Below are 13,141 nucleotides of genomic sequence, written 5' to 3'. Positions count from 1 at the left end.
AGATGATAGATAATATAAAATATATATATTTTAGTATGAGTTGTATGAGATTATGTAAAATATAATCTATATAATTTTTAAATTGTATATATATTATATTTTATATAAAGCATATATGTATATATCTACACATATATATACTCTTTTTTAGTATGAGTTGTTTTAAGACACTCCTGAACATTAGTCTCTAACTCAGTTTTTGTGTGCATGTCTTCCATGCACACAAAAAAGACTCATTTTAACTCCTACTAAATGTGCTTTCTCAGGCACTGTAAGTATGGTTCTTGCTAAGATTCATTTCTTGATTATAGTGAATTTTTAATGTTTTTAATTAATGAGAGGGCTCTGTCCACTCAATAAATAATGGCACATGTAACCTGAGTGATTTTCCTGGCTTATTCACTGTTTTATTCAATAAGTATTCATTGACTTTCAAAGTTGTGACAGGTACTATGTTGTATCATTTTCTTTGGATCCTTTTGGATGATGGTCATCCTAAGTTTTTTGGTTTTGTTTTTGTCTTTTTTATCATTTATGAACCAATCTGATTAAAGTCACTCTCAAACCCAAATTCTGAGACCCTAGTGGATATAGGACCTGAAGGGATTAAACCGAATTCAGTGATACTTCATAGGCTCCCAATGAGGAGGATAGTATTTGGGGTTTATTCTACTTGATGATAGTTCTCAAAGATGACAGGTAATTAAAGTTGTGTAATCTTGTTGATGAGTCTCCAAGTGGCCACTGTGATTAAAAGCATTAAAACTGCTAAAGAAACATGGCGTCATATAGGTGTGAAAGAGCCCCCAGTGATTATTGAATAAAATGCGGGTAAGTCCCTCAGAATAAATTAACACGTGTTGATATTCCATCAACTCTTCTGCAACTGGGAAAAATATGCTCAAGTTATTTACAAAGTGGTATTTTAGGATTAATTAATTTTACCAGTTACTGAAGAGTATGCATTCTGGGTGTTTAAATAGGAATACAATCTGCCAGAGAAGTATATACTGTGCACAGAAGGTTACATTTTTCTCCGTGTTCTATTCACTTGCATGGATATATTAGTTACAGGTGTTGGTAGAGTGACGTCACAAGAGTCCCATTTAGACTTTCTGGCAATGTATTGGTTTTCTATCATCAGTGAAAAAGCAGGACATCATGTGTTTTTGGAAGTAGTAGTTTCTAAAACTCACGAAGACATTGAAATACACCTGCCAACGTTTACATTTCCTATCCATTCATCACAAGTGGAGGCATGATTTGTCACGAATGTTAAGTTCTTCTTTGCTGAGATACAGCCGGGTGGTGTATTGGGAGATGAATAACAAGGTTTCTCACCATGAAGCCCATTGTATTCCCGAGAAAGAAAATATAGTAAAGCCACAGTCAGTTTCCATTCTTATTACTAGAGAGGAGAGTAATATTGCAGGATCATCGAGGAAAGTATATCATCATCATTGTTTCTCAGGCTACAGTGGTACTATTTAACATTCAAAAACAGTATATTAATGGGTTTTTTTTTTTTTTTTGCCCTCTGACTATAGTCAAAGGAAAAAAAAATCATCTTTATCTATGACTTAGTTGTTCTTGAGGGAAAATGCCATGTTCACATGAGCTGGCTTAGAGACTCAGTTCTGCTTCTTAATAACTCTGTGACTTGGACACATTGAATACATTTTTTTTTTAAATTTATCTTCTCATCAGGGACACAAACCTGCCTTCCTGCCTCTGAAACCTGCTACAAAAACTCAATGACACAAACAGGAGAAAGTGCTTTATTTTGGTATCTGAATGGTATCGCAACATAAGTTATGAAATGGTAGCTTATTTGACAAAAGAAATCCCAAAGCCTATGGCATAAACTGGTAAAGATATGAAATAAATAAATCTCTTTGACTTTTCAGGAGTAAAGAACTTAGCCTGAAGTTTGCATTTTAAATAAATCTTTTATTTTAGAATTACTTTAGAATTACAGAACAGTGGTGAAGATAATACAGAAAGTTCCATACACTCCATACATAGATATTGACTTATTATTATGAAGTTAAATGCCTACTTTGTTCAGACCTCCCTATTTTTACCTAATGTTCTTTTTATGTTCCAGGATCCCATTCAAGATATCACACTATATTTAAGTGTCATGTCTCCTTCAGCTACTCTTGGCTGTGACGACTTCTCAAATTTTTCTCGGTTTTAACATCTTTGCAAGTTTTGATGAGTACTGATCAGGAATTCTGTAGAATATTCTCAGCTTCAATTTGCCTGACACTTTCCTCAGGTATAGACTGGAATTATGGGCTTTAAGGAGGAACACCACAATGGTAAATTTCTGTATCAATGATACAGTCAACTTGATTTATTATTATCGATGTGACCTGATCACTTGGCTGAAGTGGTGTTTGTCAGGATTCTCCATTGTAAAGTACTTCTTTCCCTTCTGTCTAAACTGTGCTCTGGGGCTCTGGTGGCTGAGTCAGTTAAACATCTGACTCTTGGTTTCAGCTCAGGTTATCATTTCACGGTTCATGAGTTTGAGCCCTGCATCAGGCTCTGAACTGACAGTGTGAATCCTGCTTGGGATTCCCTCTCTCTCTCTCTCTCTCCCCCCCCCAACAAATTAATTAATTAATTAACTAATTAATTAAATGTGCTTTTTGAAAGGAAGTTATTACATGTGGCCCATGCTTAAGAGGAAGTGATGCACCAATCCTTTTAAGGGCAAAGCATGTACATGTATTATTTGGAATCTTTCTGCTTTGGGGATGTGTCTGTTCTCCCCTGCTAATTATTTATACGGTGATTTATTTATGTCAGCATGAACACATGCCTATGCATTTTATACTTTGGAATATAATCTAATGTTATTTATTTTGTTGTTTGAATTATTCCAGTGTTGGTCATGAAGAGCTCTCTCAGTTGGCTTTGTGTCTCTTTCACATAGCCTTGTGGTTATTCAGTTTACTTTTGTTTTTGAGACTTCTTACTTTCTGGAATGAGAAGATGCTCCAGTATCATCTTGCATGTTACCTGTGGGGAATATACATATATATTCTACCTACTCATGTCATATTTTAAACTTGCACATTCATTGGGCATTCGGTCTGAAAAGGTGTTGCTTAGGTAGGACCCATCCAGGTATTATCAATAGGAAACTTACACTTACATCATAATTGGTTATTGTTTTCTTAATTTTTAAAAAATTTTAATGTGTATTTTTGAAAGATAGAGACAGAGCATGAGTGGGGGAGCAGGGGCATGAGAGAGAGACACACACAGAATCAGAAGCAGGCTTCAGGCTCTGAGCTGTCAGCACAGAGCCCGATCCGGGACTTGAACTAACTCACGAGCCAGGAGATCATGACCTGAGCCAAAGTCAGACACTTAACCAACTGAGACACCCAGGCGCCCCATTTATTGGTTTTTTGTGCTTGATGTGATATCATGTTTGACATATTGAATAGGGACCTTTGTTAAAAAGCAGAGAAATCTCTTAAGGACATAGGAAACCACATAATGCATATATAGAAATTATGCAATGATAACATCATTCTGGATTGTATTCACATGAAATTAAATATTTGCTATCTGAAAAATTATATTTCTTTCATATTCTACCTTCCAAGATACCCTTGGTAGAGTATTGCTCCTTATTTTACTTGGGGGAAAAAAAGCAAAGAAACTGTTTGAGAATAATGTGTGTGTGTGTGTGTGTGTGTGTGTGTGTGTGTGTATTTTAAAGTGTTTAAAAATATTAAAAAATATATGTATGTATGTATATCATTTAAAAAGTGAGGCTTGGAGCACCTGGATGGCTAAGTTGGTTGGGTGCCTGACTTTGGCTAAGGTCATAATCCCGTGGTTCATGAGTTCCAGTCCTGTGTCAGGCTCACTGCTATCAGCACAGAGCCTGCTTTGGATCCTCTGCCCCCTTCTCTCTTTGCCCCTCCCCCACTTCTCTCTCTCTCTCTTAAAATAAATAAATAAACATTAAAACCTTAAAAAAAAACAAGGTGGTCCAGAACAAAGCTCAATAATATTTATAAAAATAAAAAATATGCAACACACAGAAAGTTAAATCATAATATCTGGCATCCAAGAAAAAACTACCATGCAAAGACATGGAAAGAAACAGGAAAATATTACCTATAATAAAGGAGAAAAGAGGTCAATACAAACTCACCCAGAAATCACACAAATGATAGAAGTATTAGACAAGAACTTTAAAGCAGCTAGCATACCTGTATTCCTTATGATTAAGAAGCTAGAGGAAAGATTGTTCTTGTTAAATAGAGAAATGGAAGATGTAAATAAAACCCAAATGAAATTTGTAGCAATGAAAACTATAATGACTGAGGTAGAAAATGCAGTGAATGTCATTAGCAGAAGATTAGACACTGTAGAAATAAAGCAGTAATAAACTTTAAGACGTAACAGTAGAGACTATCCAGAATGAAACAGAGAGGGGGGAAAAACCCACTAAATAAGGTGAGTAAGCAAGATGATGTCCTGAGGTCTTTCCTAACTTTACAAATTCCGAAGTACATGGGGCGCGTGGGTGGCTCAATTGGTTAAGCCAGCCGACTTTGGCTCAGGTCATGATCTCACTGTTGGTGAGTTGGAGCCTCGTGTAAGGGCTCTGTGCTGACAGCTCAGAGCCTAGAGCCTGCTTCGGATTCTGTTTCCCTCTCTCTGCCCCTTCCCCACTCACATTCTGTCTCTCTATCAAAAATGAATAAACGTTTAAAAAAATTAAAAACAAAACAAAACAAAAAACAAATTCCAAAGCACAGACAGGGCTACAAGAGAAGACAGAATTTTGTCCTGCCGTATTTGGCTATAATTGACTCTACTTCTTGCCATTTCTGATTTAGGAAAATCACATGCCAGCCTGTTATTTCTACGAATTCCCTGGGGATTATTTTCCTATCTGTTTACTGTTTCATCTGCCACTGGTTTGCTCAACATCCGCCCAGAAGCTATACACAGCTCATCACTCCTTTCCAAATGAGTTAATAATATTTTTGTGAAGAATGGTCCACTGGTGGGTCATTTAACAGTATATACATCACATCTCTTTCTCAAGATGGCTACTTGGCACCCATTTACTCATTCTGCTCTTATTTGGATGGATGGAGAACTCCAGTATCTTATTTTTTCATGAAGAGAAATTTAATCGTCTCCACATCTTAAGTAAACTCATTTTAGACGGCAGTTGGATGGGCAATAAATAGATTTTTTTCCTGTTATATTTGTGTGGCCTCAGAGAAGAAATAACATTTCTATTCTTTTGTTACTTGTGATGTTTTCTCTGTGCAGAAACATGTAAATATAATATGTTGGAGTTAAGACATTATTTAATTCACTAAATATGGACTTATGTACCAACTGAATAACAAAAGTGATGATAATAAGAAATGTAATAATGTAAATAACAGTATTTACAAGGAAGCCAAATTAATCATGTCCTGGGTATCTGATGGCAGGGGTATAACCATAGAGAATAATAATCCAGAATATTCTCTATCAAGGTATACAACAACACAGTTCAATTGTTGACTTTTGATAAATTTAAAGGATAAATCCACCCTGTGGCATTAATCATGAAAACACTGGAACTTTTGCGAGTATCTTGGAACTGAATTGGTTTGAGGTTCACATTCATTAGAGAACATCACTTTCCAGAATTAGAAAAGATATGTTTCCTATGGTACCCATTTGCTAGATTAAATAGTCAATTGTCTTATCTTAAAATTTTTTTTTCTAGGGGCACCTGGGTGGCTCATTTGGTTAAGTGTCCTACTTCAGCTCAGGTCATGATCTCATGGTTTGTGGGTTTGTGCTGAGAGCTCAGAGCCTGGAGCCAGTTCCAGATTCTGTGTCTCCCTCTCTCTCTGCCCTTCCCCACTCATGCTCTTTCTCTCTCTGTCTCAAAAAAAAAAATAAACTATAAAAAAAATAAATTTTTTTCTAAACATTAATGTAAGAAGGACAGAGTATGTTGTTAGGTACAACACACACTTCCCGATCCAATAAAGAGAATTACAACCTGACTCACTTCATTTTAAGTCTATCCAAAGATCATAAAATGTGTTTATAGTGCTACCAATATTATAGGGGTTCCAAATAAATGTGACTTTTAAATATATGTACACGGAAAAAGATGTGTACTCGATGCCATTGTGAAAGTTTTTTCATGTTGCAAACAGGGAGAATACTCATTTAATACCTAAATTCACATAAATAAGCCATGAGAGGTTTTTAAAAAACATTTTTAGTGTGTTTTTATTTTTTGAGAGAGAGAGAGCACACACAAGCGGGGGAGGGGCAGAGAGAGAGACACACACACAGAATCCGAAGCAGACTCCAGGCTCTGAGCTGTCAGCACAGAGCCTGATGTGGGGCACAAACTCATGAACCCCAAGATCATGACCTGAGCAAAAGCCAGATGTTTAGCTGACTGAGCCACCCAGGCACCTCACCATGAGAGGTTTTTAGAGTATGTGGATTGTTAAGCTATTTGTGTATTCCTAACTGAGGAATGTCCCCTCTCCTGGGGAAAGCTTGCCTCTTCCACAAGCTGCAGTTTATTTTATTTTGTTTTTTAAAATTCTTTAATGTTTTATTTATTTCTAGGAGAGAGAGACAGCGTGAGCAGGGGAGGGTCAGAGAGAGAGGGAGTCACAGACTGAAACAGCCTCCAGGCTCTGAGCTGGCAGTCAGCACAGAGCCCGATTTGGGGCTCGAACCCATGAACCACGAGATCATGACCTAAGCGAAAGTCGGACGCTTAACCGACTAAGCCACCCAGGAGCCTCTACAAGCTGCAGTTTAAAAAGCAGTGTTAGCAACGTACCAGCTGACTCATTCAAATGCACCTTGACCATGATTGCTGTGCTTCATGTCTCAGTCAGAGTGTCCACAAACCTACTTCAGTCGTGTGGTGCTAGTTTGACAATGGTCAGGGCCCTTCATGTACATTTTCTTTTTATTAAATCCTGAAATATACTAGTGAAATAGCATATAATGAATGCACCCATTTGCATGTGAGGACAGTGAAGTTCAGAAAAGTTACACTTGAGGCTATTAGAACTAGATAGTGTCAGACTCATGAGTTCTGGTTATTCGCTCTGACTACATATACTAGCTCTTACTGCTTCACCATTCAAAAAGATGATCCTTATAGTTTTGAGAATTAGGGGCAAGAACACCATTCTACAAATCTGTTCTTTCACCCCCTTAGTCTGTACCACCAAAACCCTGTTTCCAGAGACACAACGATATAAGTAGTCTCCCTAAATGAAACTCCTCAAGGACCTTATAAAGTCCATTTACCCAAATGATGTGGTCGAGATTGAATTACATAGTTCAGTAATATTACTAAACTAAAACATTTTTCTTCTTGGCAGTTAGTCTAAGAATTTCCACTTTCTTGCCATCTATAAATACATTCTTAGCCCACATAATCAACTGGACAAATAATCAGAAAATTTGGAAAACAATTCTATCATAAATTGGATTTTCTTTCTTAATTGAATAATCATAAAATATAAATTATTTTAAAAGCATTTATGTGTGGAAGACACTCATTGAAAAATACCAATATGGAAACAGGTTATAAATGTAAATGCTTTCTTCATATTTCAGCATATAACATGATGAAATTAACTTAGATAAGCATACAACGATATATAATCTCTCTTTTTAAATAGCATCTATCAAAATTGGTGTGCTAACACCCTCAGTTTCATGATAATAAAAGAAAGTACAAGATACAGTCTTAAATATTGGATGTGGATCTTAGCAAAGATTGTCAAAGCTTTCCAGGTCACTATTCTTCACTGGGAAAGATACACTTAAGTAGGATCTCCACAACACATTCCCAGAAGATGAATTTGATTTTAAGTTTAGGGTTGTATCTGCAAAGAAGGTAAAATAAAGCTCAATTCCTAAATTTGGAATTTTCAAACATTCATCACTTCTAAAAATAGATTAATATTGTTAAGTATTTACATATACATATTTTAGTTTTATGAAAAAAAAAGAGCCATAAGTGAATTCTTCCCACCATCCCATGTGAGGGTTTTTAACAGAAACTTCAAGGAATTATCAAGATTTATAAACAAATGTGATTTCTAAAGATGCAGTTGACTCGCTGGGAGAGATATTGAGCCAGGGAGATGAGACTGAGTTTGGAATGAGAGTTATCTGAAGGATGTGATTCAGATAATATATATTTTATAAGTTGATGGGATGACTGCTTGGTAGACAGCTAAAAAATATTCTGAAGAGATGCCATAGAAATGCTTCTGAAATATGAGCAGAAGGATAGGCTATAGAGGAGCCAATGCCTAACAGCCAAGACATACAAAGTGCAGGTCCAGCTAGTAACAGTCACACTTGGGCAACTGGCTCTTTGCAATTTAAGTGAGGCCTGATCTTCTAACTCCATCATGTCTTACAACAATTGCTTCTCCAGAAGCTAAACCTCTCATTCTATTGGAAAGTTCTGTCAAGTCTCTATCACATCACCCAGAGCTCACTGCTCCACTGAGGTGAGCATGGACATGCCCTCTATTCTTCTAGAAGCAGCCTGGGCAGCATCGCACTCTGTGACAAATTGCCACAAGCCCTGCTGCCAACTCATGGGCAGCAAACTGACCAGTTGTGAGAAGAGTGCCTGTAGCTCTTCTGGCTGCTCTTTGATTGTTTCTGATGAGTTCAGATCCGATCCAGGAAGACACTATCTTCCAATCACATCTCGTGATTTCAGTTCCTGCCATCTAGCATCCTGTAGACAACTTTTGAGCTGCCATCTTCCAAGTTACCAGTCTTACGACCATCAATGCTTGAGCTACCTGATCTATGACCTTCAACCCTTGAGCTACCTGACCCACGGTCATCAACTCCTGAGCTAGCCAACCTATAGCCCTCCACCCTTGAGCTACCTTTGCTATGATCGTCAACCCCTAAACTACCTGCCTTTTCAATGTCAACCTCTTAGCTACATGTCCAACTGCTATAGACACATAAACTATACATACAGCAATTTTCAACCATACTCCTCTTCCTTGAAGGACTGGACCTTATTAAATATCATCATGAATAGCTGGCAACAATCTCCCTCTTGTCTTTGAGAGATTATTCAGCTTCACATCAATGGGTTATGTGATCTCTTTTAATTCTATACTAAGTCCCTTTATAATTTTTTTTTGATTTGCAATATTTCTTTCATCATGAGAGCCAAATGCACAAATGTTCCCCAAAGCACAATGGATATTTTATAGCTCTAAGATCAGAATTTTATTTTTAAAAATTTTTAAATATAATTTATTGTCAAATTGGCTAACACACAGTGTGTAAAGTGTGCTCTTGATTTTGGGTAGATTCCTGTGGTTCATCACTTATATATAATACCCAGTGCTATACTAAGTCCCTTTAATAAGGCATTTCTTTGCTTTAGAAGTTATCGCTTACTTTCATAAAAAAGAAGTTTGATCTTTTTCACCTAGATGAAATTCTTTTTCCCTATTTTATTCCTAATTAAAGTACATCTTGGCATACAAATCATGCTTTTCATGTGTTATCGTTTGTGTGTACCTTATTTTATGTCTAGTTATTCCCTTGGGTTATGTCAACTGCTTTACGCAGTAATGATTTTTGTACTCTAGGTTAATGATGGAGAAATTTGAGAAATTTAAGAAAATGAGTTTCAGAGTTTAAGAAAATGATTCATTAAAGTGACCTTGAGAAAATATTAAAGTATAGGGGCCAGTATGAGCTGGTGCGTACCAAAGTATGGCTGCATTTGGAATTTAGCTTTAGGATCCTTCAGGTAATAATAAGTTCAGCCTTAAAGGAACACTACTGATTAGAATAGCTTCAGTGCTATAACAGATAAGGCCTCAAATTCATAGCGATTTAAACACATCCTTGTTTTTCTGATACTATTGAGCAAGGGCAGAGGCCAACAAAGAACTCTTTCTCCTTTTCCATGCAGTCTTTAAATTTTTTTAAAATGTTTTATTTATTTCTAGGAGAGAGAGAGAGAGAGAGAGAGACAGTGTGAGCAGGGGAGGGTCAGAGAGAGAGGGAGACTGAAACAGGATCCAGGCTCCGAGCTGGCAGTCAGCACAGAGCCCGACGCGGGGCTCGAACCCACAAACCACAAGATCATGACCTAAGCGAAAGTCGGACGCTTAACCGACTAAGCCACCCAGGCGCCCCTCCATGCAGTCTTTAGAGTTAGCTGGCAGAGACATGACTCTAAGATGTAGCTATCAAGATGGCCTTAGGAACTGTATTCCACTTTAGCTAAGTATGGAATTCAATTCCTTGGTCTTGTATAACCCTACAAAAGGCCGTTACATATAATACAATCGTGTATTCATAAAGAAAAAGGATACATATAATTGGTAGAGCATCTAGTATTTTCTGGAACAGGGACCAATTTGAGATAGATTTGGGTAGAAAAAGAAAATTCCCACTTACTGCCACATTATATCCAAAGTTCCAACTGTGAAGAGCACCTGGGTGGCTCGGTAGGTTAAGCATCTGACTTCTGCTCACATCATGATCTCATGGTTTGTGAGTTTAAGCCCCACGTCAGGCTCTGTGCTGACAGCTCAAAGCCTGGAGCCTGCTTCAGATTCTGTGTCTCCCTCTCTCTCTCTGCCCCTTGCCTGCTCATTCTCTCTCTCTCTCTCTTTCTCTCTCTTCCTCTCTCTCAAAATAAATACACATTAAAAAAATTAAAGAACACCTGGGTGGCTAAGGTCATGACTCGGCTCAGGTCATGATCTCATGGTTCGTGGGTTCGAGCCCCATGTTGGGCTCTGTGCTGATAGCTCAGAGCCTGAATCCTGCTTCAGATTCTGTGTCTCCCTCTCTCTCTGACCCTCCCCTGCTCATGCTGTTTCTCTCTCAGAAATAAATAGAAACATTAAAATTTTTTTAAATAAATAAACAAATAAATAAACATTAACATTTTTAATTAAAAAAATAAAGCTTCAACTGTGAAAAGAAGATAATTGCATTTGTTTTGCAGAATTCAGATATTTGATGTGCTTGCTTCAGTTTACCAAACACTGCTGTGTTCAGTATTATTTTCAACTTGCACTGTAACTACAGGAATATGGTCTTGTTTCCTAAAATTACTCTGGAATGTAAAATTCCAGTTTCTCAGTTGTTATCTCAACTTAAAATTGTCACATCTCACTAATATGACCCGTTGCCAAATCAAATTGATGTCCATAATTAGACACTATGATTGATTTTGATCAGCATTCACATAGTGTTTACTATTTTTGGGGGGTACAGAGAATGACTACTACGGGTCAGTAACTTCTTTATATTACCACGTTATTCCTCATCACTACTTTCTTATACCAAAACTATGACTGTTTTCATAGGTTCAGAAAAATTAAACAAGTTGCCTAAGCATATGTGTGTGTGTGTGTGTATACATACACACATATATATACGTCTACACATACACACATATATATATACATATATGTATATAAATGTATATATGTGTATATATGTATATATCAGCATATGTATATATATGGTTTCAAGGAATAGTTGAAATTCAAATCCACATGTTTCTGTCTGTTCTAGAACTTAAGTCTTGTTTTGCAATCATTTGAGTTTCAAATGTTCCCAGTTTTGCTGCACCTTATTTTATGTCTAGTTATTCCCTTAGGTTATGTCAACTGCCTTATGCAATGCTGATAATTTATAGAAAAATTACAGAAGTAAGGAAAATTATAGAAAAAATATATCATATATTCCACATTTCTGGTGCCAGACATTTTATAAATATTAACCTTAATCTTTGTCACAAATCGAGAAGTCTTACCTCTGCCTTACTGATGAAGAAATAGGCTCAGTAAGAGTAAACTTCTAGCCTAAGATCTCATTACTAATAAGTGAGAGAGTCCAAATTTGAATTCAAAACAACATTATTTTTCCTTTTATATGTAACTGAACACTAACATTACTCTGTTGATGGTTTGATATATCATTGAATTTTGATTTTGTTGCTGGTTCCCAAAGAGAGGAAAAAAAAAAGAAGACAAAATCAAGTAGCAAAAGTACTGGGAATTGAAATTCAATATAACTGAATGGCTGTGTCTATAGGAATGATAAATATGCTTTGTAAACATAGGAAATATGTCACTAATTCTATCATCTATCCATTTTGAAATGATTCTTTCTGTTCCTATTTACAAAATATAAGCTGGTATGGGAAAATGTGATTAGCTAATAAATATATAAAGCACATTTCAACTGTGAAATACCTTTCAATTTACTGGAAGCCTCTGTCTTAGAATGTTACAGTCATCCCCCAGAACATTCAGACCACTTTGCTATGTCCATACTTACAGTATCTGAATCAATTACTAAAATTTTTTCAGTTCTATGAGTAACTTACAGATTTCTTAAAAAAAGAGATGACTTTTTCCATTTATTGCTATATTCAAAACATATCTATTAGATAACAACTATGTGATGTGCACTATTCTATTTATTGTAATATAGAGTGAACAAGTAAGACTGATTCCTGTTCTCATGGACTTTGACATCTAGTAAAGTTGATGATCAGAAAACTTATAGATAATTAATTGAATGTATAATTAGAACTTATAATAGTTATTATGAAAGAAATTACTTAAGTTCAGTCATAGAGAACATAAAAGTTGGAGAGAGGAGTTGCAAATGATATTGGGTGGGCTATGGGGTCCTCTCTGAGTAGTGAAATCCTAAGACCTAGAACGTGAAAAGAAAGCAGCTGTACAAAGAGCAAAGGGAAGCACAGTTTAGGAATAGGAAACGACATGTGCCAGGACAAGTGGTCAAAAGAGCTTTGTAAGCTTGGTAAGAAAGGGAGAGGAGATTGGTGAGGCTAGCGTATTGAAGAACAAGAGGAGAGGAGAATGAAATGAGCTTGTGGAGGCAGAGAAAGTCCTGGAATGCACATCTTTCATTTTATTCTTGGACATAGAAAGATCGTTTAAATGTTAAATAAGAGAATGACACTGGTTCTAAATATATTTCGAACTTCCAATTTCTAGTCTGGCATATAACGAGCTTGAAAGTTGTTGTGGAGCACTTATAAAAAGTGTAACATACATGT

Source organism: Hyaena hyaena, unplaced genomic scaffold, assembly GCF_003009895.1.
Source record: "Hyaena hyaena isolate Hyena2069 unplaced genomic scaffold, ASM300989v1 scaffold_813, whole genome shotgun sequence".
Lineage (NCBI taxonomy): Eukaryota > Metazoa > Chordata > Mammalia > Carnivora > Hyaenidae > Hyaena > Hyaena hyaena.
The sequence above is the reverse complement of the archived record's forward strand: the minus strand, read 5'-3'. Positions refer to the sequence as shown.